General features: G+C 38.0%; 1 long non-coding RNA gene and 1 pseudogene across 2 annotated transcripts in view; both read right to left on the reverse strand.

The window, feature by feature from the left end:
* The window catches only part of LOC103887638, a 154652-nt gene that overhangs the window by 63869 nt on the left and 71685 nt on the right, over nt 1-19098 (reverse strand). The window lies entirely within an intron of this gene.
* Nucleotides 5358-19018, reverse strand: LOC116269433 (annotated as a pseudogene). The gene has a single exon (XR_004176943.1). The product of XR_004176943.1 is annotated as a small nuclear ribonucleoprotein Sm D2 pseudogene (transcript).

Genomic DNA, 19098 nt, shown 5'->3' on the forward strand with positions numbered 1-19098 from the left:
CTATCTATAGACATCCCCATTTTGAGACCTAGAAGTAACTCAAATTCAACATGTCCTAAACTGATGACAACCTTCCCCCTCAAAGCAACCTGTCTACCAAGAAACAGAGTGAATGGCACTTCCATTGCTTGCACCAGAAATTTGAGATTCTCACTTGATTCTTCCTTCTCTTTCATGCTCAACAACCAATCATCAATTACTATCAATTTCATAAGTAAAATTTTAAATTCAGAGTGACCATATTATTCCTCTACTTAAAATCCTTTAACATCATCCCTAATAGTCCCTTCACAAAATCTAGTCTCCCTAACTCGTAAGCATCATTCTGTGCCTCTCCCTATTCCATATGTGCTAGCCTTCTTTGCAGTTATAAACATGTCATGCCTTCTCTGATTCTGGCCTTTAACAAGCTATTCATTCTACCTGAAGAATCCAATTCCCCTAGATTAACTTAATCTACAAACCTTTGCTAATCCTTCAAATGTCTGTTTAAACAACTTGTCCTATGACAGGCTGACCCCCCGTCCCCCAGCACAAAGTAAAATCTATTTACTATACATTTCCATGTCACTTTTAATTTTTCTTTCATCATTCTTTTAATTACTTCATCATTCTTTTAATTACTTATTTGATGGCTAATTTCATCCCTCTCCTCTAAGCCTATTGGGACAGGGACATTGTCTCTCTTAATCATGCACATACCTCCATCATCTGGAATAAAGAAATATTTGCTGACTTGATTTGAAAGACCATCTGTAGAAAGACATATGTAAAAGGAGATTATTATGTTTATTTAATGAAAACAATGGAAGCAAAGTGCTCCCAATAGGGAAAGGATAAATAAGTTATAGCACAGCCATACTATCAAAAATTTACAACAAATCTATAATAAACCTACTTAGGTAGATATGACTATATATTGTTAAATAAAAAGCAAGTTTCAAACTCGCTATGAAGAGTAGTATCTCATTTTTACAAAAGTTCTATATGGATGTATGTTTCTGTACATGTAGGAAAAAATTAAGAAGACTGTTTACTAGGATATTAAACAACTGTATTCTAACTCTCTTAATAATGAACATGTTCTGCTCTTATAATCAGAGAAAACATGCTATTTTTAAACGAAAATATTTTAAATTTAAAAACTGCGGAGGGACGTTTTGGCAACTCTCTCTCTCTCTTTTTCTTTCTTCTTACCACCGCGCCCCCCCCCCCCGCCCCGCCGCCAGGAGTCAGAGAGTGCTCTTATTTGTTAGAAAGGTGCTTGACCAAACAGGCAGGGTTCCAAGAGGGGTGTCATTTGAGTTGTGGCTGTGAGGCAAGCAGATGGGATGTTGTCAGTGTTCTTGCAAGAGGCAGTACTCTCACATGACAAGGGTATCGAACTAGGCTTCTACCATCTGTTGCTCAATGATCCATTCATGACTGCCTTGCTGATCTGCGTGAAAAAGTCTTTTAGTTTCCCAAATGCAAACCACTTGGGAACATTTCTGCTAAAGGAACATCATTTGATAGAAAAATTCAGACATTTATAGTTCCTTTGAAACAAACATTCTCGAATCAGGATTACACTCATAAACACAGCAAAACTTAAAAGCAGAAAGGACCAGGAATGAAGTCTGTTCTTTTGATTTTGAAAAAATATAAATCAGCCAGGCGCAGTGGCTCACGACTGTAATCCCAGCACTATGGGAGGCCGAAGCGGGTGGATCACCTGAGGTCAGCAGTTCCAGATCAGCCTGGCCAATATGGTGAAACCCCATCTCTACTAAAAATACTAAAATTAGCTGGGTGTGGTGGCGCATGCCTATAATCCCAGCTACTCAGGAGGCTGAGGCAGGAGAATCGCTTGAATCCCGGCAGTGGAGGTTGCAGTGAGCCAAGATCATGCCACTGCACTGCAGCCTGGGTGACAGAGTGAGACTCTATCTCACGAAAGAAAAAAGAAAAGAAAAGAAAAGAAAAGAAAAGAAAAGAAAAGAAAAGAAAAGAAGAGAAGAGAAGAGAAGAGAAGAGAAGAGAAGAGAAGAGAAGAGAAAAGAAAAAGAAAAGAAAAGAAAGAAAGAAGGAAAGAAAGAAAGAAAGAAATTGCACTGAATCTACAGTATGGAGGTAGTATAAACATTTTGACAATAGTAATTCTTCTAATTATAGAACATAAAATATTTTCCTTTTATATGAGTCTTCTTCAACTTTTTTTTACCAATGTTATACAATTCTCAGTGTACAAAATTTTTTACCATCATGGTTAATTTATTCCTAAGTATTTTATTCTTTTTGATACTATTGTAAATGATGCTTTAATTTCTCTTCAAATAGTTTGCTGTTAGTATATAGACACAGCTAACTTTCATATGTTGATTTTGTGTCCTGCAACTTTTCTGAATTTATTTATTAGTTTAATAGGTTTTCTAGATGAATCTTTGAGGTTTTGTACATAGGAAATTTTGTCAACTACAAACAGGGACAATTTAACTTCTTCCTTTCCACCTTGGATGCCCTTTCGTTTCCTGTATCATTGCTCTAGTGAATTTCCAGTGCGATGTTGACTAGAAACAGCAATAGTAGGCATCCTTATCTTGTTCCTGATCTTAGAGAGAAAGCTTTCAGCTTTTTTCCATTGAGAATGGTATTAGCTGTGAGCTTGTCATATATGACTTTTATTATTTTGAGGTACATTCCTTCTGTACCTAATTTGTTGAGTTTTTATCATGAAAACATATTGAAATTTGTCAATTGCCTTTCCCATATTTATTGAGGTGATCATATGATTTTTATCCTTTATTCCAGTAATGTGTTATATCACATTTGTTGATTTGTGTATGGTGAACAATTTTTTTATTCCAGATATACATCCCACTTGATCATGGTTAAGTGTTAAATGGTAATCCTTTTAGTGGGATGTTAAATTTGGTTTTCTAGTATTTCATTGATGATTTTTGCATCTATATTCATTAGCAATATTGGCCTATAATTTTCTTCTTCTTCTTTTTTTTTTTTTTTTGTAATGTCCTCGTCTGGCTTTGGTATTACGGTAATAATAGCCTTCTAAAGTGAATTTGTAAGTGTTCTCTCCTCTTCCATTTTTTTAAGAGTTTGAGAAAAATTGGCATTAATTCTTCTTTAAATGTTTAGCAGAGTTCACTGGCGAAGCCATCTGGTTCTGGGCTTTTTTTATCGGTAGATATTTTATTATTGTTTAAGTCCCCTTCTGATGTATAGGTCTATTCAGATTTTCTATTTCTTCATGATTCAATGTTGGTAGGTTCTATGTTTCTAGAAATTTATCAGTTTATCCCAGGTTATCCAATTTGTTAGTGATAATTGTTCATAGTCTTTTATGGTCCTTTATAGTTTTGTGGTATCATTGTAATGTCTCCTATTTAATTTCTGACTTGTTTATTCGAGTCTTCTCTCTTTTTTTCATAGTCTAGCTAAAGATTTGTCATCTTTGGAATGCTTTTTAAAATTCCAGTGTTCAGACTCAGAATGAGATGGAATATGATGTGATGCAGAGAGGCAGTGAAAAAACAATGTGTGCTGGTGGGAAATAAGAGAAAATTTACCAGCTGCTATGAGTGGAAAATTGTGGGCAAAGAAAGAAATGTTGCAGTCTGTTTAAGAAACTTTACTATGATATGGACTATGAAGGCTCTAGTAATAGTTTACATGTTGGAATTTCTGTTTAAAGTGATTATAGATTACTCCCATTTACCTCTCTTTTTCATAAAATACCACAGTATTCCCAAAAAGTGACAAAGAACATATACCTTTGAGGATAAAAATAAAGATAATACAAAACAGGAGACAAAGATATCAGTTTCAGAAGTTCAAAGTATGTAGAAATATGGTAGCTATCTTAGCAAATTATAAAGAACAGAATGCTAACTGCATGAGAGAGAAATGTTAATAAACTTGGAACCAACCCAAATGCCCATCAATGATAGACTGGATAAAGAAAATATGGCACATATACACCATGGAATACTATGCAGCCATAAAAAAGGATGAGTTCATGTCTTTTGCAGGGACATAGATGAAGCTGGAAACCATCATTCTCAGTAAACTAACACAGGAACAGAAAACCAAACACCACGTGTTCTCACTCATAAGTGGGAGCTGAACAATGAGAACACATGGAAATAGGGAGGGGAACATCACACACCAGGGCCTGTTGGAGGGTGGCAGGCTAGGGAAGGGATAGAATTAGGAGAAATACCTAACGTAAATGACGGGTTGATGGGTGCAGCAAACCACCATGGCACGTGTATACCTATGTAACACACCCCACCCGCAGGTTCTGCACATGTGTCCTAGAACTTAAAGTATAATAAAAATAAAAAAAGAAGCAAGATAGTTTGTGATACATAATTCCAAAAGTCTCAGAAACTAGAAGTTCCAGGGACCTTTGAAATACGGTACATGCAGAAAAGAAGTGAATGATTTTAGGTCTTCATGGGGAGTCTTGAATTTTTTTCACCTATATCCTTTTCAGAAGAGAACGTTTCCAGCTCAAGTTTTAACTGACAATATAGCTTAATTGACTGCATACAAAGGCTTGGGGCTTTGTCAAGTGTTGCTAAGTAATCTTTAAATAAAAAGCCTAGGTCATCAGGGATCAGGAATTGCTCCAACACTTGCTTATCTCCCTATATTCACCTTGTTGCTCCAATTTGGCCTCTGAGTGTTTCTGCTACATTCAAGTCAGCTCAGTCATTAATTTTTAAAAGTGGGTGAGAGTAAGTTTGGGAGGAAGAAGGTTCTAGCTTATTTTTGCTGAGGTATTTAATAGGATACTTTTCTAATTAATAGATGACCATGTTTCTGAGAGTTTAACTCTTTTCTATATGCCTTCTGAATCTCCTAAATACTTCATAAAAAGTTTTAAGGACAAGTTCCTAGAACACCTTTGCCAGCCTGTCAGCCAGATAACCAATCATACTTCCTCCACCCTACAGACGACTGGAAATTTACTCAACTGAAAAGGTTGAACAAGTGACATGAGATACAGGTGACAATGGGGATGATCCAAAAGGGGATGAATGTGACTGAATGGTGAAATCCTAAGTGCCTCTGCCATACATGCTCACAGAATGCTGGCAGCCAGGCTCAGAACTCCAGGCCTAAGTCAGAGAAGCCCTCTGCAAAATGGCCAGCCTAAGAACGAAAACCTATAGATGCTGATATTTGAGAATCCGCAACCAAACAGCAATAATCCTATAGTAAAGCCAACTACTCATCAGCACCCCCACACATGCACTGCTTCTACAGCTTTGTAGAACATCTACCTTAAACATGTAAAAAAAAAAAAAAAAAAAAAAACCTAAGAATTATAAGACATTTAAGAAACTCCTCCACATGGAAGATAGACATTAAAATAAATAGGAAAAAACATGCCTGAGAGACAAAACATAAAGCAGAAGAAAACATACCCCAACACACTTATATTAAATATGCAAAAGAGAAGATTTAGTCTTCATAGAACAAGAAAAGGAGGCTATAAAAATGAACAAGCAGATCGAATAAAGACTTAATAACTTCGGAGTGAATAGCAGATTCTAAGATCTTTCAGAGAGGGTAAAATAGTTACATAAAAGAATAAGTAATGAGAATCTCACCAAATTTCATAATCACAATGTAAGAGGCTGGGCTGCAGAATGACACTCTAGAAGAAAATGGAGCAATGGTTTCAAAGATTTTGGAGACAAGAGGCACACTAGATTTCTATATACAGCCAAACTATTAACTGAAGGTAGAGGTAGGAAATGAAATATTTTTGCATGTGCAAGTTCTTAAATAATTTACCTCCCAAGAATTCCTTCTCAAGAAAGTAATGCAAGATATGAGACCCCAAAATGAAGGTATAATCCAAGAAGAAAAAAAGACAGGGGATCCAGAAAACAAGAACTCTACCAAGCAGGGAGTAAACAGAGTTTCCAGGCCAATGAAGAATAAGGATGAATACTATGCAGCGACCTAGATTCAAATGAGGACAGAGACCTCCAGGAGGAAGAAGATAACCCTGAGCTAGTTGGGTAATTTTAACATATGGAGAGGAGGTACACACTTCCATAGAAAGTTTGGCATGAATTATTGATAGGTATGTTAAAAACTCAGAAAAATAAAAGAGGCAGTTATTAATGTAAGTCAAAACAAAGTTTAATCATCACAGACACTACAAGACGTGGCTCTGAATAATAAGGTAAACAGTGAATAATGATTTAACAAAAATGACGATATGTGTATATTGAGAAGTAGTAGCCTCTAAGTCAGCAAAAATCCTCACTTTTTATAGTATTTTCCAATAGATACTAAAATGGAAATATTAGTAGATATCAGTAGATATCAAAAGAAACATGTTATTTAGAAATCAGGAGATAAATTTCAAAAGACATGCTCCCAAAGAATCTCATGGCAATTGCCTCTGAAGAACCACCTTCTGGGAATTGAGGAAAGTGTGGAGGATAAGAGATTACTGGTTTCATTATGTCTCATAGAACTATTTGTCTCTTAGATATGTATGTGCATTGATTTAAAAAGAAAAATTTAATTTTTAAAATAAAAAAATACATATTATTCTTTAATGTTTTCAGAATCACACGTGTATCTCATTTGAATGTGATTTCACTTTTTGGCTCCTTGGAGTCCAGCTTTGTCTAGTTTGTGGGCCTACTCAGTGTTTCAGGTGCTGGGCTAGATGCTTACTGACATAGCATTGGAGCTTATTGGAGCCTCACAACAATCCTATGAGGATGTTCATCGCACTTCCCTTTTCAGATAAGAAAATAAAGAATCTAAAATAGAGAATAAAAAACAATGTTCCAGCATTTCTTGGAGCGAAGGGTGGTCCTGTGACACAGTTCTGGCCAAGGAGCGGTAAGTAAAAATCTGCAGGTGGCTCATCTTTCTGCCAGGAATGTAGGCGTGCTACAGCCTTCTTAAATCAAGGAGCATACAAGCCACACACAGACAATGAAGGCTAGAAAAAGCCTGGATCACCGATCTTCTCCATAAGCTGCCAAGTCAGCCAGGACTATCTACTTCCAGACTTCTTGTTAAGTGAGGAAAATAAAAGTGTTTAAAAATATTTAAGCCACTCAAGTAAGATTTACTATTGCACATACCTAAACACAACTCAGCTAATAGAGGCTCCAAAGCCTCTTCTCTTTTCTGGGTCTTGTTGCTTCTCAGACACCCAATTTAGGCTGTCAGGAAAGGAGAGAATAGCTCCCAGGAGAGGTTCCCCCTTTTCAATGTTCTTTCACATTTCTCTGTGAAGGTACATGGAAGTGGGAGTCTCCAGAGAAGTGTTGATGGATTGCAATATCATATAAGCACCAACTTTCTGAGATCTAAGTCATAATTTTTCTGGCTTGGTGAGCTAATCAATAGAAGCTTTCCTTTTGAAGCTGGTTGATAGACTCGACTAAGACGGCAGAATTGCCTACGGATAGTCAGAGCCCAGGGCAAGGCAGGAATTGCACTGGACTTATTTGACTTTTTGTTATTGTTGTTGTCATTGTTTTAAGTTAACTTATAAATAACAAGCATAGTAACAAAATGCATATGTTCAAAACTGATCCTTAATGTGATGATACGTGGAGGCGGGACCTTTGAGAAATGATTAGATCATGACGGTGGAGTCCTCAATAATGGGATTAGTACTCCTATTAAAGGGATTAAAGGGAATCCAAAGAGCTCCATCCCCCCTCAACAATGTGAGAATACAGCAAAAAGATGGCCACCTATGAACTAATAAGTAGGACCTCACAAGGCACCAAATCTGCCAATGCCTTGGTTTTGGACTTCCTAGTCTCCATAACTGTGAGAAATAAATTTCTGCTGTTTACCAGCCACCCAGTCTATGGTATTTTGTTATAGCCACTAGAACAGACTAAGATACAATGTTAAGGGGTAAGGAAAACAACCACCCACATACCCCCTACCCTACCACAACTATTTTCATTTTCCAGTTTTCTTAGAGTCCATGCACTCAGGCATTCTTACTTTTCACAGCTATAAACATATACATATAATTCAGTTTCTCTTTTACTTAACATTATCACAACAAATCATAAACATTTTTTCCATGCAAGGTCTCCATCATTTTCACTTTAATAATTTATTCTTTTATTCAATACCTACTATGTTACAGGCTCTAATGTTAAAGCTACAAATTGAATAATATTTTATCAAGTAGCTACATCATGGCTACTTGACCATTCCACTAAGAGGATGAACATTTAGTTTATTTCCAGTTTTTCCTTTTATATATAATGCTGCCATGATCATCTTCATAAGTAAATATACCTTTTTTGTTTGTGATCATTATTTTTGATTGTTGGTAGTGAGACTGGACCAAAGGCTAGGAATATCTTATGGCTCTTAAGATACAGTACTGTAAACATTTTCGATGGGGGACTTAACCACTTTGCTGGAGTTGCAGTGGCCTTTCTTCTTCAGATCAGTGTCTTCTGAATCAGAATCTCAAACAGGTGTCGTTGGTTGGCAGAGCCCAAGTTATGTTCTGTGTTATAGTAGCAAGGAAAATTGAGGAAGAAGTGAGGGTCTCATTTCCACCTTCAGACATGGAGATAGATGAGAAAATTTTTCCAGATGTACAAATATGTTTTTAATGCTACGCAGCCAAACCTCAAGCTATCATTTTACATGAGTGAACAGACTGGGCCATTTCTCTCAGTTGACCCTATAATATGGCTTGAGCTTGCACTACTTTACTGAAACTATTCTTTCTAAGGTCATGCTTGACCTTAGATTCCCCAAACCTTCTGGCTAATCTTTACTCATTGTCTTGCTAAGTCCCTTACTTTATTTTGGTAATTTCTCCTCATTCTTGAAAGTTTTTTTCCATTTTGGTTTCCATGGTACCATACTCCACTGGTTCGCTTTCTTTGTGTCAGACACTTTTTTGGTCTCCTTTCTAGTCTTCCTCCACTGGATGCCCAAATATTGTGATTCCTCAAGGTTTCTGCCCAACTTTATTTTCTTAAGCAATATCGTTCTCACTCATGGACTTAACTACCACCTTGTATCAGTCTGGCTTTGGTTAGGGAAAAAAAAATCATTTTATATATGCCAGATATGAAGAGTTTAAATATAGGGAACAGCAAACCTTGAAGAACTCAGAGTAGTGAAGGTCAGGGGAACTGCCACCAGTGTTCTCAGTAGCCATTTCAATTATCTTGACCTAAGCTGGTAGTTTTTAAGGGCTCATCTGGAAACATCTTTGAACCTGACATCTGCTCCTGCATCTATCTGCAATTGACTCTGGAAAAAAATGACCTCTTCTCTCTTGCCTTCCAAATCTGCAGTGAGTCTCATCTCATATCTGCATTAGCCTTTCCAGAGTCAGGGAGAGTATCTGGTCACAGAATCCCCAGAAAAGTTGGCATTCACTGTGATTAGACTCCTTTAGCTAACATGTTCACCTCTAAACCAATTCCCAGCTCTATAGGTAAGGCATGTGACTTTGTCTATGCTAATCAATTACACTTCATCCTCCTAAACGCAGTGTAACTAACAGTCCAAAGAAGGGGACTGCCTATGGAGCTACAGGTGAAATCAGCTTCCACAGAAACACATACATCTCACTGAAATCTAAGCCTCTTAGAGAAGGGAAATAGGAAAGACAGGAATCCTCAGGTGTTCAGTATGTATCTCTACTTCCATTGCCTTTGTTTTCTCCTGCAAAACCATGATAATCTCATCATAACCAGTAACTCTTCCTCAAATCCATTTTCTCATTACAGACAAAGTTATTTATAGAACATACAAGTCTGACAGTGTCACTCCCTGTTTAAAACCATTCGTGGCTGTCCTTCACCCTATTCTGTATAAAGTCGCTGTGATCTGGCCTCATTTACCTCAAGCTCATCTCTCTCTGATTGCTGCCTCTCATTTCATGCTCCAGCCACATTCCAATCACAATATGCCTGGCATAGTGCTTGTCATACACTATGTGCTCCGCCAATGATTACTGAGTAAACTAATGCATGAATAAATGAGATGAGATGAGATGAGATGGTTTATTTCTATTGCGAAGTAAAACTAAGGTAGTCTTCTGGGTTTTTTTGTATCCCACTTTCCTCTCATTCTGTGTGGGGCTCACTGCACAGTGGGTGTTCAAAGATGCTTGTTAACTAACGAAATTAGAACATTCATTTTATTACCCAAGAAAGAGCTCCATTGAATTTTTTATTCCTGGCAATTTAAAAAGATTTTTCTGGGTTTTATAATTATTGGCCTGTTGTAGGATAAGGAGTGGGTGAAAGAATTCATTAGCTCATTAAAATACAATGAAATGAACATAATTAAAACATTTAGGCAATTTCTGTATCACAGAAAATGAATAATCAGAGGTACAAAACAAATCCTCAGCCAATTGCTTGGCTGAAGCAAGCCCACACTTCCTGCTTTCTCATAACACTGTCAACTGGCTGGTTCTCAACACTCTTCTCTATCCACTCCTCATAAGAGAATTTGCTTTAATGAACTCTATTCTTAGCGCAGAAAGCTTAAGTCATGGCAGCATAAATTATGGCAGGCAAGTCCTCTGAAAACCTGGAGAGGGGGAATTGGGGTTTCCTTTTCCCTATCTCCTTCTAGTAGTTTGGTTTTGGCTCAATAACTGTACCTGCTGCTGTGCTCAGTGAGTTACCCACATCATCTCTTTTTATTCTTCCAAATAAGGTATATCTAATTATCCTCTTTTCATGAGTGGAACTGAGGTTTAGTGATGTGTCCAAGATCACACAGCCAGTTAATAGAATCAAAACAAAAGTAAATGGTTTTAACTAGACTCCCAAGAGCCCCAGCTTTTAAACATTATGTAAACCTGAATAGTCAAATGATTTCCCTCTTTGATTTCCATGGCACTTGGAAATCCCCCCGCTGCAGTGAGAGGATTCAACCCACCCCCGACCCCCGTGCCATTAGACACAGCAGCTAGCGTTGCATGTTTGATGAGTGACTGTCTAATGCTGTTCTCCTCCCTTCCCTACTCCTTGCAACTTTTGCCATTATACCTCCTGCTGATCCTTGGTTCCTTTAGTGCCTCACATGTCTCCTCGTCTGCCCATCAGTTTCCAAGGATCACCAAATGTCCTTGAGTTCCTCCCAGTAAAATATGGAATATCTGGATAATAACACCTGAAGATCTGATGACACAGAAGGAACAGCAGCTTCTCATCTTAAGATGCTAAGAGGAAGAACACAGGGATAATAAGCTTACAGCAGCAATATCCAAGAGGTAAAGTACTCCCAAGCAGTTTGGCCTAGGACCTGGAAATGGGAACAAGTTCAATTTCTACTTTAAATGACATTATCTAGGACATCTCATATTAGACACTTTCAGATGCTTTCATATTCACTATGTCATAAATCCTATTAGGAGACCATGTATCTCATTTGACTTATTCAACTAACATATCCTCTGCAGACCCATAAACTGAAATGTTGACACCCAGTGCAAGTGCCACAAAATGGCCACTCAAACTGTTTTTATAAGCAAGGCCTGGTTTGCAAGTGGATGTTAATAAAATGCTTTATCTTTTCATTTTAGCTAATTATTCTTGCTAAGGAAAAACTAAGTTTTTTTCATGGGAATGTATAACAAATTTTTTAAATATAAAATCTTTTAAAAATGTATGAAAATTACATACCTTCCATATTTTGATACCCAGATATAGTTCTGAAACTCGAGGCACAGAACACTGCCTTGCACATGACAATACAACCTTAACATTCTCCTCAGCTTAACTAAAATTAAGACTGATTTATTCCTGACTATAGACCCCGACCTTCCTTTCCTTAGAGCATTTACTTCAGAAAGCTTTCAATTGTAAATTATTTCCCTGCCCTTTTGAGATATAAATTATCTCCCAGTTTTTTGCCAGATTTATCCAAGAATGTCTTTCTCAAGAACCTGAGAGCTATCCCTTTGAAATGTAATCTTCAAAAAAGATAGTGTTCCTATCTCACAGTCTCTGTGGAAAAGTAGGAGCCTATATTAATCGGAGTTCTCCAGGAAAACAGAATGGGAAAAAGGGTTGGGCAGGGAGGGGGCATATTATAAAGAATTAACTCACATGTTTATAGAGGACAGTAAGTTCAAAATCTGCAGAGCCAATGTTTGAATCGGAAGGCTAGACACTGCTTTAAAAGCAGGAAGAGTCAATGTCTCAGTTGGAAGACCATCAGAGAAGAGGCAATGATCCAATTTAAAGATGACTAGGCAGGAGAATTCTTTCCTTCTTTGAGGAAAGTCAGCCTTTTGTTCTAGTCAGGCTTTCAACTGATTTGATGAGGCCCACCCACATGGAGGACAATCTGCTTTACTCAGTCTGCTGATTTAAATGTTAATCTCATCCAAAAACAGCCTCACAGAAACACCCAGAAAAATGTTTGAGTACCATCACAGAGCCTAACTTCAATAAGTGCCAATTAGCAAAGACAGATGGCCAAATTACATTCACTAACTTATCACCTAATGTTCTCCAGTGCTTTTCTGCTAGTTCATGTTTGGGCTTAAAAATGTGCCCACCTTTTATTTCAGTGAAGTTGAGCTCAGTTCTGTACTAAAATCTCTCTTTTACTGCAGTAACCCAAATAAAATCTGTGTTTCCATTTTTATCAGGCATCCAGTGCAATTTTTCTTCAACACAGATTAATGAAGACTGCACAAGCAAGTGATCTACCAAACTAAAAATCAACCCTGTAGAGTAGGCATCAACATATTTGTTTAGCTACTCCTATAAATGAAAATAAATATTAATGTGTGCTTATTATGTGTCAAGTACTGTGTTCAATGATTTGTGAATTAATTTATTTAATGCTCGCCACTACTCTATGTATTAGATACTCTATTATTCCCATTTCACAGAAGAATTATCTGAGAATTAAACAGAATAAGTAACTTACTAAGGTCACATCGTTTGTATAAAGTGGAGTCAGAACTAGAATTAAAATTGTTGTAAAGAAATAGCCTGTCTCTAGAGCCACATTTCTACTCAAAATACTATCTATTTTCTTTTCTTCCCCCCACCCCAATAGAAAAAAACACAGAGCTCTATTATTCTCAACACCAATGGCAGCGGTTTTCGTAGGCCAGGGGAATGAGTTCTGTGGACAGATAGGTGGCCCCTACTCGCAGGCAATGGGCAGATTCCGCAGGACCACAATAACCGAGTCCCTGTGCAGGAACATCTTGGAGATGTAGCAGTCTTTGTTGACTGGCTTGGACTTCTTCTTGCCTTTGCCGCTCTTGGGTACCTCAGTCCACATCTCCTTCACGTTCTCCAGCACCATGTTGCGGTGCCTGTCGAAGGCCTTCACGTGGCCCAGGAGTTTCTTATTGTTGCCACAGTTGATGAGCACTTGGGTGTTGTTCTTGACTGACTGTGTGGGCACAGAGAGTGGACCCGTGTTAAATTCCTCCTCCTCTCGCTTCTGCAGCTCCTCTGGGTTCATCTCACTCTTGGGCTTGTTAAGGAGGCTCATGATGGTCACTCCCGTTTCCTCCACGTTGCTGCTGCCTGAATACTATCTATTTTCATAATGAAAACTGATGCCTCTCTTTTCAAATGTTTTGGATTTGAAGATGCAACCGCCCAGGGTAATCATGACCCACTACTGATCTATGTAGGTGAAAAATCAGTGACTTGGAATGGAGTCCACAATTTTCATGAATGCAAGTTTTACGTTGTTTTATTCAGCTCAGGCTTCTGAAACAAATACCACAGATAGGGTGACTTAAATAACAAAAATTTATTTGCTTTTAAGTTCTGGAAGATAGAAGTCTGAGATCAGGGTGCCAGCATGGTCAGTTTCTGCTGAAGGTCCTCTCCCTGGCTTGCAGACAGAACTTTCTTCCTGAGGGCTCACATGGCTTTTCCTCAGTGACTGCATGTGGAGAGAGATCTCTCTTTTCCTCTTTTTGTAAGGCCACCAATCCTATCTGATTAGAACAATGCCTCCCCGAAACGCCCTTGGCTTCATTTAACCATAGTTATCTCTTAAAAGCCCTATATCCAAAATATCGTCACACTGGGAGCTAGGGGGTCAACATGAATTGGGGCAGGGTTGGGAGGGACACAATTTAGACCACAGCATATGTAGGCACATCTTTCATCCTCTTCTCCTTGGCATGGTCACAAAGCCCTCAATACCTGTTTGAAGGTAAGAGAATAAGTAGAATAAGTCTGACAAAAATAGGTAGAAACCAAGGGTGGAATGTGAAGACAAGTTCGATCAATCATCAGAAAGGACAGAGACAGGATTGCAGCTGCCTGAATTTCTACCTGAAGTCTTGGGGGGGAAAATGTGTCTGAAGAAATAATAGAGCTAATATCATAGACCTTCAGTGAAGAGAGACATGCAGAGACAGCAGAAAGAAAAATCTATCAAGGTGAAAAGGGAACAAGACTCTACTCTTCCAGCAGCACTGAATAAAAGCAGACTTGCAGAGAGAACTACTGTCCATCCAAGGAGTCCTTCAGCTCCCTCAGTTCAAGGAGCATCTGTGCCTCTTGCTACTCCACTTTCCATCCCCTCCCATACTACACAAAGTCCATTGCACTGCCAAGTAACTCCATCACAAAACGTGCAAGGAAAGGAAAGGGAGGATAAGAGGAATAATGAAGTCCAAGTCCTTAATGACAGAGTCATAGACCTAAACATGCCTTTCACTACTTTCTGTTTCCAATACAAAGACAAAAGCTAGGAGAAAGGAGCTTCCTTCTTGGCATCCCTCAGATCATCTACTTGGTGGGGTTCAGGAATGGATTTATGTTACCTATTGCCTGTAAGCTTCTTGGCATCTTGAGCCTCTGGCCCAGGTGGGCTTCTCTGAGGCTCCAACAGCCATGGTAGGTTGGGTCCGTTTCTCTAGGAATCTTCTGTCTGACCTTCTAGCTCCTGGACCTTCCCCATTCCCTTCTAGTGGCTTAGCACCAAAGAAAGGGTGGCCTTACTTGTAATTCTTTTATTGTCAATTATTTTAACTAGGGGTAGATGCATGTGATAAAAACAAAAAAGTGTAATGTTTCCCCAAATATTAGATCCTTGTCCTAGAAATAACCACAGCTCCATGTGCATCTGTGCAGAGAAACTTGACATTTTAAAGTACTTAATCAAAACAAATGACTGCATACTATACACAATGATACAATAATCTGTGCCCACAGCCAGTGGCTGTACACACATAAAACCACTGATTTCAGAGTTGCTGCTATCTGTTTTACTATTAGAAGCAGATACCACCCGGGTGAATTACAGTAAGTATATAGCTATGAATCAGTTTGACATGTTAAATATGTTATCACTTGTTGTTTGTTTTTATTAATAGATTTAAAATTTCATTTCAGTTTCCATAGAGCTCTGCACAAAAATGAATGAGCTTATACTGCCAGTTCTTATATAATGGCACTTAAGTTAACTACAACAATTATGTTGGTGGAAACAGTTCACCACAAGGTCTCCCAATCCAAGCCATGTGGCTGAATCAAGCAATTCATAAATAATAAAATTATTATTTATTGTGTGTAATAGACACAAAAAAGTGGTACCAACTTCCCATGCTCACCATAATACCATCCCAGATCCAGGAAAGGGTACCTGTGTAGCCAGGACAGGCTCTTCCTTAGGATAGATGTGGCTGCTGCTGATAAATGCAGCTATTATGACTTTGAGTCAAGTTTTAACTTGACTCAGCTTCCCACCAAGGTGCCTGCCTGAAAAGTGGAGTCAGAGGAATAGGGTGGCAGCTAGATGCATTAAGAAAACAAAATGCCTGAGTTCAGCGGTGACTCAGTTCCTGTAGGTTAGCTCTGAAGCCTGTGCACAGGGCAAAAATTGCTTATAGCCAAATTGTCCTTAAAAATCCCTTGTAAAGGCACAACCTTGTTCATATACCATATCTTAATAAGTCTAAGAGAACAAATCACTGATTCTGCAGTCAAGGTCCAGTTGAAATGGCTGGTTGATGTTTAGAGGCCACACTGTATGAGGTATACAAAACTCTGAACTTGAATCACCTTCACACAGTGGCATGCTCATGCTATAAGATGCACTCAGGGAATCAGGGAAAACCAGGTTCACATCTACCATTCATTCTTTCTCCAGGGCATACACTCACTGACTGCAGTGGGCAGCAAAATCACCAGCACTATAAAATTATGCTTCTCCTGTGTTCCACTTCTGCCTTCTTTTATTTTGCCTATTGAGTTTGTTTGAATATCTATAGTTTATACACTTAAAAGATTATAGCTTATAGGCTTAAACTTTGCTCCATAACAACAAACAGGCCCAGATTTGTGTATATGGCTCAGACATTTTATAGTTCTCTCCTTGTCCTCCACATAATGTGCCCATTGGAGCTTCCAAGAATCTGTCTTCCCTGAGATTATAAGATAGGAAACAGATGCTTACTTTTCATTGCCTTTTAATGACCAATGAATAGATCACTGGCTAAACAGCTGTATCTTTCTTCATGAGAAATTTACTAATTCTAAGAATCAACATTTTTATGACCAGGCCGTGCTAACCAGGACAAAGTTGTTCTATTTTAATGTGCATTTCTGATTAAAATATATTCAATACATGTTTTAATTCTCCTTTCCCAAGACAAAATTATCTCTGAATAATGTTTTGGAGGAAAATTACTGTACATTAGTAACTGCTTTCGTTTATTTTCTCAAAGTGAGGTAATCATAAATAAAACTTTAAGAAATCTTTGATATAGATGCAAGAGGGATTTTTTGAGTTGTGAGAGGGCAACATCAAGAGAGAATGTTTGTTTGTAAAGCACACTTTATTTCCAGCTAGACTTTATGACTATCAGTCTATCTCACTGGGCCTAACAACTTAAACAGAAAGCCTGACATAAGCTATGCTCTGTGACTACATCTCCTCAAATTTGTTCTTTGAAACACTTTTCTGCAGAATTTTTACAGGTGTTACATCAAGAAGTTTGAGAAACACTTCTGGTTTTGAAATTTCATTTACTATAAGACTTCTCAACACTTTTAGTAGGATAATATTCATGATATATGACTCAAAGAACAGGATATAACACGTGCCACTTCCCAAACATGTATGGCCACACCCTTTTAACAGTATCTCCAGGGACTAGTGTTCCATGCACCATACTCTGGAAAATGCTGCTCTGTCTAATATACTTAGGATAAGCCAGGATAGGCATGGACTAGAGATAATAAAATTGTTCAAAAGCACAATTATTAACAACTATTATCTTTCCCAAGTCCATTACAGAATTAAGTTCATCTTCTTGGGCTTGTATGAGAAAGACATAAATGCTTGTGGAAGGTCTAGATCTATAACAAATAGGGCTAATTAATAAAAATTATTTGCTAGAGTAAAGAGAAGATTGCAGAAGCCAAAATTCAAAAGCCAAAACGATCCTGGGAAAAGAAAGGGTCAGATGAAAGATTCACTATGAAATGGGATTGAAAACAGAAAAATAAAAGACAAGATAAGATTCAAGCAGGAAAAGTGGAACAGCTCTGTAATTCATTTCACATATAGCATCCACCAGGCACTACTGAGAGAGTAGACCAGCATAGTTTGCTGGGCTAGGACCCTCTATCAACGTCCATGTTGCCCTTCCTAGAGCTCAAACCGGCCTCCTCGTTATTCCTTTGTGGTCCTCCCAGCTGACCACAACTTGACCCAACTGTAGATCTTCCTAAAATCTTATCTTGTCCTAGCTCTGGCCAATTCAATCTTAAAGCCAAACTGTATATGCACGGCTTATGCTATGTATTTCTTTAAGACTACAGATCAGCATGGCACTTATAAAAATATAATTCCAGGTTGTTCTCCCAGTCATACTGGGACATTACCACATATGTGGTATCTTCAAATCTGAGATCAATGCCTCAGTTTCAGCATTTGCAGTTATCTAGCAAGGCTTTCCTGGAAACACCGGGGATCCAGCATTATTATCTGGTCACCGTCACCTACTTTACACTTACGTAAAAGAATATATTACATCCTTTGGTCTCTTTCAGCTCCTTAATTCCACAGAAAAATACACAGAATCAATAATATGTAATATTTCACAGTTCATTAAAGTCCTTTCATAATAGCATACAAATCTAATATGAGATAAGATACTACTGTTTTGCCACTTACTTTAGACAAGATACTTAGCTTTTCTGAGCCCGTTTCTTTTCTTACTAAAAGGAGATAATAGCTACCTCACAAACCTTTTGAAGGAATCAATCATATAAAGCATGCAAAGTATTTATTACATGGCTTTGCACATGACTAGCATTTATCGAGCTCTTTTTATGGAGAACTATAACTTTACATTTGTGAGTGTCATAATTTGGAATTATCACTTAAATTTCAAAGACAAAATTTAAAAATCACAACAAAGGAAGGCCCATGTGTCTCTGCTTTACAAAGCCAAGTTTAAAAGTGATTTTCTACATTACCTGACTCTACTCTCCCACTAAAGTTTCCCCTACTCCAAGATTTCTTTCCTACAAAACAAGAATAATAAAAGTAGAAGGCAAAAATCCAACCAGAAAGTGACATATGCTTAGCAACACATCACAAATTGAAAAGGAGGGAAGAGAGGATTAAAGCACAAGGGAGGCATTACAGAGAAGTTTGCTACAAAGCAGCAACTAAGCTGGATTGAAGAAGTTCTGGCCAGATTAAAGACAAATTCATTTAAAATTGGAAAATATGAGTCACAAGTTAAAATAATGCTTTCTGAACATTTTGACCATGATGGAACAAGAGAAATAAACCATTTAAGAGAAATTACAGTTGTAAAGCTGTGTTGGGGTAAGAAATTCACATCAATATATTCCTGCTGTTATTTAAGGACAGCTTGTTCCAAGGGTCAGTTAAAAAACTGCCATCATAGCAGTCAAAACTTAGTATCCATCTTCCTCTTTGTTTTGGTTTGTTTGTTTGTTTGTTTTTTCATTTTTGTTGAGACAGAGTCCCTGTCACCTAGGCTGGAGGGTGGTGGTGCAATTTCGGCTCACTGCAACCTCCACCTCTCGGGTTCAAGCAATTCTCCTGCCTCAGCCCCCCAAGTAGGTG

Source organism: Papio anubis, chromosome 11 (genome assembly GCF_008728515.1).
Source record: "Papio anubis isolate 15944 chromosome 11, Panubis1.0, whole genome shotgun sequence".
Classification (NCBI taxonomy): domain Eukaryota; kingdom Metazoa; phylum Chordata; class Mammalia; order Primates; family Cercopithecidae; genus Papio; species Papio anubis.